The following is a 9757-nucleotide window of genomic DNA, read 5'->3' on the forward strand; positions in this document are numbered from 1 at the left end:
CTAACAACACTGATTTTAATTTATTTGTTAACTAAACTCGTCCCTACTCGTTTTTTGACACTCATTTGCACTCACTAATTAGCACCACGTATATCTACTCAACACACTCGCCTCTGTTCACTCGTCATGGTCTTGATATTTAGTGTTGGTGTCTAATTACGCTTTGCAGCCGCATTAATCAAAACCCTCGAGTAGTAATCACCACTTACCACCTTGTTAATTAAGACTTCTAGTCACTCCCATTAATTACAATGCACATTCCCAGTTACTCATGCTTTCAAACAAAGGCACCGTCTTTAATTGCTCCTGTAAACATATTAATCCAAGTCTGTATCTCTTGCTGCTCTTCTAACCTCATCCATCAAATTCTTCAATTTTATTCCTTTCCATAATAATAGTGGAAGCCTGTATTCTATATACTCCTATCAACTTGTCAAAGTTCTCAGCTCGAATAACTCCCTTTAGCCTACTTTAGAGTACTATTTTTTTCGTAATTATCAATTTCTTTATACCCGACTATCCTAATGATAAAGAATATTCGACTGTTCTAATTATTTGGTGGTTATTTCCTCTTATAAGTCTTAACTTGAACAGTTCGTTGGTTTTTAATAAGTTCTTGGTGGAAAATATATTGAGATACTGAGTCAGATTGTCTTACAGGCGGACACAAAGGATATTTTTTTAGTACGATGTGTAATTGGTTTTATCCTGGCGGAAGTTTTATTCTTTTTTGGCGGGAGAATATCCGAGTGATGGTGTTTTGTCGCCTCGTCGTTTCGTAACTGAGGTCTGATTGGTCGGGCGGCAACGCTCTGCTGAGTTAATGGCGGTACTGAAATCGTTTGTTTGGGGAGGCAGCTAAATGTTCCTGGTTACGCATATGACGTGTATTTCTTTGTCTCTAATGATGTCTTTCTCACTCTCTCATTGTCTCTGCCTTCTTCCAATCTTCTCTCTCTCTCTCCATAATGGTCTTGAATCCTGAGAAATCGAGGGTTGAGACAACTTTCTCAGTGGTTCTGTTGCTGAGCTCATATAAGAAACCTTAAAACGTTTAAAGAGAAAAGTTGTTAAAAACGCGGCAACTAAAATATAACTAGAGAAGTGGATCATTCTGTGTTTACACATCTAGTCATATAAGCACATGAAGTGCTCGTTCACCGTTAGTTAGCGGCAGATGGCTTTTGGAACAGGACTTAAATAACCCAACATTGTTGCAGAAACTCAGCGTAAATTACGTAACACTCTCAGACTGTTAAGCATCCAGTCAAGGTAAAGCCATTGTTGTGTTGAGCAGCGCGAGACGGACGCGGGTAACGGCAGTAACGGACGATGCAGTAACGCTACAAAACGTAAACAATCGTTGCTAATACTGGCCGAGAGATAAACAAATGATAAAAAGACAAAAGTCAAAATGGGCGAGAAGCCTATAATCTGGTGGGATCCTCGGCTCACTTCTCTTGTTAATGGTGGTATAGGTAGGTAGTTGGCAGGTCGCTTCCAGTGGTCATTATAGAGCCTTAAACACCTCGTCAGCCTGGCATCAGACGTTGTAAATGGCCTTAACAACTATTTGCCAAAATAATCAAATATATGAAATGTAAACAAAGCCTAATGCGAAGTGAAGACCCCTATGCATGTATGACTCTGTACTGGGATAACCGGCGAATTATGTATATACAGTACATAACATACACCACAGAATAAAGATGTATATTATGTTAGACAAGAACACATTTTTACATAATTATTTAAAAACAAAATAATTTCAGGTACCATAATAAAGGACAGGATGTTTTATATACACAGAAGGGATAAGTTATATGACAAAATTTAGTTAGAAACAGATATTCGATCAAGATTTCCATAACTTGCCTACAACTTCATAACTTTTTTCCCCTTTCGGACTGACCTACTGACTTAATCACGTGCAAAAAAAGGAGTTTGAGTTTGTTCTTTTGTCTACCGGCAACGAACACTTGATATAGAGTACTGATGATGTCCCATGTATGAACTCTTCAGTCTTATCTACTCGAACACAACTCCATACTCGACCCCGTCCTCCTATTAGAACGTCGTATTTTGACGTATACTTGATGGGCAAAAATTGTCGTACTAGAAAATGGGAGCGGCTCGCTAAATTGACATACTGTCTCATTGTCTGTTTTGGGTCCTCTGGTAGGTTAGGATAAGGGCACTTTAGTAAGGCAGTTTCTTAATAATGGGAAACCTTAGGAGGACGGGCTGCCATATTGACCCTAGTTCCTAGCATAGTCTGCTCTGTTGTCCTATGGACCCCCCTCCTCCCCCCCCTCTCTCTCTCTCTCTCTCTCTCTCTCTCTCTCTCTCTCTCTCTCTCTCTCTCTCTCTCTCTCTCTCTCTCTCTCTCTCTCTCTCTCTCTCTCTCTCTCTCTCTCTCTCCTCTCTCTCTCTCTCTCTCTCCCTCTCACGCTTATCTTCCAAGCGAGCAGATTTGCCTCACCTTGACCCAAACCGTTTGGTCCTGTTGGGTGGGAGTGGTGGACCAGACCTGTTCTTGAGTGCGTGGGAGGACACCCTATGACCCCGACGTGTTCTTGGGCACATGGAAACTGACCCTATGACTCCGACCTGTTCTTGAGTGGGATGTGATACAAACTGCATTACTCACGTAACGGGAATGTGTGTGTGTGTGTGTGTGTGTGTAACGGGGGAGGGGAGGGGGGGGGGGGAATGATAATTCAACATCATTAAACGACTATAATTTTTTGTTTCGCTGACTATTAAGGTCACAATATCCACAGACAGCCTGGCTTACTCTCTCTCACACACGCACACGCTAAAGAAGGATCTTAGAGACACACCACTGGAGTCCAACTGAGACTCTAGGTCTCCCCTGGGGGGTGCCACTGGAGGATGGAGGTGTGAGGTGATCCACGCCTCAGCCATATAGGGGTGTTGACCACAATAAACGTGTATAATTCCATTCATTCATCCTGCGAAGACTTAAAATCTCGGTTGGACATCAGTGGTGTGTCTCTCGCTTGAGATCCTCCCTTATTGTGGGTGGTCAGTGGTGTTGTGGTTAGAGCAAAGAGCTCACGCTTTATGGTCCATAGTTCGAGTCTCCGATGACCCAGGTGAATGAAGGGGGAAAGGAACTATTAGGAGAAAGCACAAAGCCATTACGACTAGATAGCACTTGGAAGGGATCAGGATAAGAATTTGGGATGGGAACGGGGGGGGGGGGGGAAAGGAATGGTGCCCAAGCACTTGGACGGTACGGGGATTGAACACCGACCTGTATGAAGCGAAACCGTCGCTCTACCGTCCACCCTAAGTGGTTGGGGGCCACCAGGGGTATGAAAGGTTATCCACGTCTATTGTGATGAGCAGTTTGTGTGACTGGCTGACGGACCCTTTACACCATACGGGCCAAACCCTCCCTCAGATTGGACGCCTAAAATTTGAAAGAGTAACAAGTGATTTTGAGTTACTTGTATGGTCATGTGAAGACCCACAAACCTGGCTACCCACCTATAATTTCGTAGATCCTCCCGCCCAATTATACACTCCTAAAGAGATGGAACCAAATAATATCGCCGTACATCCCGACCACATTCTTGCTGAAATCTACCGGAGTCTAATGACCGACGGTCATCGATAACTTCGCGAGATCTTAGCTTCTCTTGACGTTGAAAGTGTCTTCACTAACGTTCCCGTGGAGAGGACGATTAACATAATATTGGACAATGTGTATCAACAAGAGCACCTCCCTCCACTCACGGTACCTCGAACCATCTTACGGGATATGCTGAAGGTCTGCACCACTGACGCACCTTCACACACAGAGATCACACTAACGTGATGCATCAAATGAACAAATCCACAAGGGCCGTGACGAGGATTCGAACCTGCGTCCGGGAGCATCCCAGACACTGCCTTAATCGACTGAGCCACGATAGGCTTAAAAGGGTCGAAACCGAAGTTCGTAGCTCAGTCGATTAAGGCAGTGTCTGGGATGCCTCACCTTGACCACCTTGGCAGTGTCTGGGAGCATCCCAGACACTGCCTTAATCGACTGAGCTACGACAGGGTTAAATGGGTTGAAACCGAAGTTCGTAGCTCAGTCGATTAAAACAGTGTCTGGGATGCTCCCGGACGCAGGTTCGAATCCTCGTCACAGCCCTTGTGGATTTGTTCACTGACGCACCTTCCCTGTGCCCAGAGGGTAAACTCTACCTGCAGACTGGTTGTGTGGCGATGGGGTCCCCATTGTGGGGTCGTGTTCACCCAGGCATTCATGTTACATGTTGAGTCGTTCATCATGCAGAGGGAAGGACTGAACCCTAGTATCTACTGCAGATATGTCCACGACATATTCGTGTGTGTTGACAATGATAACACATTGGAGAAGCTTCGTGGCAGGCTTCAAGAAGTCTCAAGCTTGAAGTTCACTGCTGAGGTCAGTAATTCGACCTTGGGGGGGGGACCTCGATATATGCCTAACGTGTATGAATACACTCTGGCTGCCTGTCCCCCGACTCAATGAATATTAATATTATAATATGACGCAAGCATCGCCAACCATGTGTCCAGCCACACGTATCTCCTGTATCATATCAGCCGCAATATGTGACAAATTTATCATCATTCTAGTAGCTTTCAGGAATTTGGTCAAGGGGGCATTCAGAGCACTGTGCACTACGTATGTGAGACCACTACTGGAGTATGAAGCCCCCCGGTACTGTTCAGTACATTAAACTATGAATGCTGGCACAGTTCAGAGTCCCGAGACTGGTTCCGGAACTGAAAGAGCTGGACAACTGGTAAATAATTATGGAATTGTATTTTACTAAACAAAAAAAAATGGAAAGAAAATTCCCTGATGAAAACATGTAAGACGCCTTGGGACATACAAGACTGACAGAACGACTGACAGAACATGAATAACAGCAGAACAAGAGGTCACGAATAGAAACTAAAGTAACACAAAATAGATGGAGTAGTGGGGGGGGGGGGAAGAACTATAAGAGAAGGTTAAGGAGAATATCTCCCTGCAGAGGTTTAAAAGTAGATATATGATATATTTACCTGTGAACCGTTGGACTGTAGTGTGCAGGCCCGGCCCGGGACCCACACACAGTGGTGCCACCGATTGCTTGACTGATGAAGATTAAGCCACCCAAGAGGTGGCACGGGCATGAATAGCCCGTGCAGATGTTGGCACCGATAAACAACGTGTTTAATACCAAAGACCAAAGCGAGTCACGCTGCCCTCACTCCTATCATAAATGTGGAGAAAAAAAATAATATATATATAATATATATATATATATATATATATATATATATATATATATATATATATATATATATATATATATATATATATATATATATATATATAGTCAGGTGTGTCAGGTGAGCAGGTGTGGAGGGACGCTGGGGATGATTAAGTAATTAAGAGCTTGGTTTGTACGAGTTCTCCCTGACGCGAGAGAGCTGGATGGAGAGAGAGAGAGGGAGTGGCAGAGTCGGAGGGAGGGACGGGGGAAGAGAGAGAGAGTGGGAGAGAGGGAGAGTTGGAGGGAGAGAGAGTGGGAGGGAGGGAGGTAGAGAGGGAGCGTAGAGACATAACGGCGAGGGAGGTCACAGCTGCCCACCATCACTACCTTGCACCGCTGACAGCGTTTTTACCTCAACTTGCCTCACCCCTCCGTCCTCCGTCCTCCGTCCTCCTACTCCTCTGCTTCTTCTTCGCATACTTCATGTTTTTCCTGCTTCTCTCCCTCTCTCCCTCTCTCCCTCTCTCCCTCTCTCCCTCTCTACCTCTCTCCCTCCTCCTCCTCTCTCACATAACTCCAAACAATACCAACAGTTCCAAGGATCAATAGAAAATGGAAGATCATAATACTGAAGACAACGGTGAATAATAACAGTGATAACAGCAGTAATAACAATAATACTGATGCAAAATACCTAGAACTTCAGATATAAATGTGGTAAATGGCTGTAGTTTACAATTAGCCTGATCTTCCACACACAAATACACCAAAAGTTTACATACGATACAAATAATAATAATATTTATAACGACGATCACTATCACACAAAAATAAAATACTAAATAAAAATATTCTAAGTTCCAGTGTTTCATTTTTTTTAGCGATTTAATATAATTATAATCATTTATAATAAATGTAAAATAGCACCAAAGCCTAACACTAATAATAATGATGATTTAAATACTTTTATAAAAAAAACAATGGTTGTAAAACCAGAGCACAGTACATTGTTATTATGAATTATTATTATAATAAAAATGATGATAACTGAGAGCCACAACAGCCACACCCTGCAATTGAATCAACAAAGTAAAAAATATAAATCCGGTCTGTTTGCTCATTAACTCACTGGGGTATGTCGAGGGAGGAGGCCTCCATTCACCTGAATTTCAGGGCCAAGAGTAGTGATGGGGGGATGGGGGTGAGGGGATGGGGTGAGGGGGGATGGGGGATGGGGAAGGGGGGGGGGGTACATTCTCATATATGCCTGCGGGAGTGGGGGGGGGGGGGGGTCTGTGGTCAGGTTGGCCGCCCAAAATAGATGAAGCTGTCTTCAGGCTGTGGAAGGGTATTTGGTCCAGCTTCCTACTCCTCTCCTCTCTCCTCTCTTCTTCCCTACTCCTCTCCCCTCCCCCCTACACATCCTCTCTCTCCCCCCCGTGTCACGTGACCACCGCTCTTCCTCTCATGTTGACCTTCACATTGCTCTCATGCAAGTCCTTGTGTCCTTACTTCTCTTCCTTCCGCTTGTGTTGTAATGTTCTCCTCGTGTTCTCCTCACTGTCTCTCCCTCGTGTTCTCACTGTATCTCCCTCGTGTTCTCCTCACTGTCTCTCTCTCGTGTTCTCCTCACTGTATCTCTCCCTCGTGTTCTCCCTCACTGTCTCTCTCTCTCGTGTTCTCCTCACTGTCTCTCCCTCGTGTTCTCCTCACTGTCTCTCTCTCGTGTTCTCCTCACTGTCTCTCTCTCGTGTTCTCCTCACTGTCTCTCTCTCGTGTTCTCCTCACTGTCTCTCTCTCGTGTTCTCCTCACTGTCTCTCTCTCTCGTGTTCTCCTCACTGTCTCTCCCTCGTGTTCTCCTCACTGTCTCTCTCTCTCGTGTTCTCCTCACTGTCTCTCCCTCGTGTTCTCCTCACTGTCTCTCCCTCGTGTTCTCCTCACTGTCTCTCTCTCTCGTGTTCTCCTCACTGTCTCTCCCTCGTGTTCTCCTCACTGTCTCTCTCTCGTGTTCTCCTCACTGTCTCTCTCTCGTGTTCTCCTCACTGTCTCTCTCCTCGTGTTCTCCTCACTGTCTCTCTCCTCGTGTTCTCCTCACTGTATCTCTCCCTCGTGTTCTCCTCACTGTCTCTCCCTCGTGTTCTCCTCACTGTATCTCTCTCTCGTGTTCTCCTCACTGTCTCTCTCTCGTGTTCTCCTCACTGTATCTCTCCCTCGTGTTCTCCTCACTGTATCTCTCCCTCGTGTTCTCCTCACTGTATCTCTCTCTCGTGTTCTCCTCACTGTCTCTCTCTCGTGTTCTCCTCACTGTATCTCTCCCTCGTGTTCTCCTCACTGTCTCTCCCTCGTGTTCTCCTCACTGTATCTCTCCCTCGTGTTCTCCTCACTGTCTCTCTCTCGTGTTCTCCTCACTGTATCTCTCCCTCGTGTTCTCCTCACTGTATCTCTCCCTCGTGTTCTCCTCACTGTCTCTCTCATGTTCTCCTCACTGTATCTCTCCCTCGTGTTCTCCTCACTGTCTCTCCCTCGTGCTCTCCTCACTGTCTCTCTCTCTCGTGTTCTCCTCACTGTATCTCTCCCTCGTGTTCTCCTCACTGTATCTCTCTCGTGTTCTCCTCACTGTCTCTCCCTCGTGTTCTCCTCACTGTCTCTCTCTCGTGTTCTCCTCACTGTCTCTCTCTCGTGTTCTCCTCACTGTCTCTCTCTCTCGTGTTCTCCTCACTGTCTCTCTCTCTCGTGTTCTCCTCACTGTCTCTCCCTCGTGTTCTCCTCACTGTCTCTCCCTCGTGTTCTCCTCACTGTCTCTCTCTCGTGTTCTCCTCACTGTCTCTCTCTCTCGTGTTCTCCTCACTGTCTCTCTCTCTCGTGTTCTCCTCACTGTCTCTCCCTCGTGTTCTCCTCACTGTCTCTCCCTCGTGTTCTCCTCACTGTCTCTCCCTCGTGTTCTCCTCACTGTAGCCTATACTCCCTCACCTCCCCAATACCGTCCTTCCTTGACTCTTATTAATTCTCATTGTGTTTTCTGCTTTCTCTTCTAGTTTATATCCTCGAGCATTTCTCTCCCCCATTACACCTATTCCCACTTCTGTCTTCCTGCTAATCCTCTTCCATTATCGCTTTCTAACCCCTCACTTTATTCTTCCTCCCATTCCTTATTTGTTTTCTTTCCCTGCATCATTCAGTTCCTCTCTTCCTAATCCCCCCTTCCTTGCCCAGATCCATCATTCTTTGGCCCTTTACCAGTTCTCTATTCTTCCCTATTCTTTCATTATTCCTAGGTCCATCTTCCCTACCACCTTGACCCAGTTACCCGGCCCTTTCACCATTCCATTTCTTTCTTAATTGGTTACTTTCTACCATCCCGTGTCCCCGGCCCGTCCCCGGCCCGTCCCCGACCCGTCCACCCCTCCTCCTTCCTGTCCCTCCCTATCCCCCCCCCCCCCGTTGCTCTCTCCCTCCCCCCTTTTCCTCTTACTATCATTCCCCACAGCGACCTCCCCACTATATGCACCACAAGCACCACACCACAAGCTGGTATGTTATCTTACTAGTTAATTCATATAGAACCATTATACAAAAAAATACATTAAATGCATATTTATAGAAATGAAATATATTTTATAAAACAATATAGGCACAATTTAGAGGTCACATGCTCAATTATTCCTAACTGATACAAAATATACATTATCAGATAATATATTCTGTAACGAATTTGAGTGTGCCAATACCACCAGGGGATGGGGGGGGGGGAATCATACACTCGGGAAGTCATACACTCGGGAAGTCATACACTCGGGAAGTCATACACTCGGGAAGTCATACACTCGGGGGTCATGCACTCGGAGGGGGGGTTCATACACTCGGGAGAACCACTGGAGAATAACGAGTGAGAAAGCACATTATTTAACATGGCCGGACGACCAAACCCGGGACTCATGTACTCAACACACGAGTGTTAGTCAATAATCATCATCTCATCATCAGAGTCCATCCTCATTAAATATAACATTTAGTAACAAACCAAAAATTAAGTGTGATAAAGTACATATTAAAACACAAATATGATCAAAGAAATCACACTAGAAGCCAGAGTGCATTGAGGGGTGGGGAGGGGGAGGGAGGGATCAGTGTGTGAAATCCTTTTTAGGCTTTAGTGGAAGCCTCAGACACCCGTGAGGAGGGAGTCGAATCCCAGGTTGCAATGCGTTTGACCATGTCGTCGTGTGGTGGTCTAGGGAATATCTGGGTATACCCAGAGCATAGGTTCGAATCCTCCTCACGGCTTCTACTGCTTGTCTCACAAATATGACCATTGAGTGAAAGAGCCTAAATTCTTAAGATGTACAGAAATTGTCCAAGCATGTCTGTCTGTCTGTCTACAAGTCTGTCTGTCACATCAACATAGGAAAACAATACAATTAAAAACTGCCTAATTTAAACAGACCCTGGACATGAGATACAACAGTAATCCAAATACAGTAGAATAAAT

This window comes from Procambarus clarkii, chromosome 40 (assembly GCF_040958095.1).
Source record: "Procambarus clarkii isolate CNS0578487 chromosome 40, FALCON_Pclarkii_2.0, whole genome shotgun sequence".
NCBI lineage: Eukaryota > Metazoa > Arthropoda > Malacostraca > Decapoda > Cambaridae > Procambarus > Procambarus clarkii.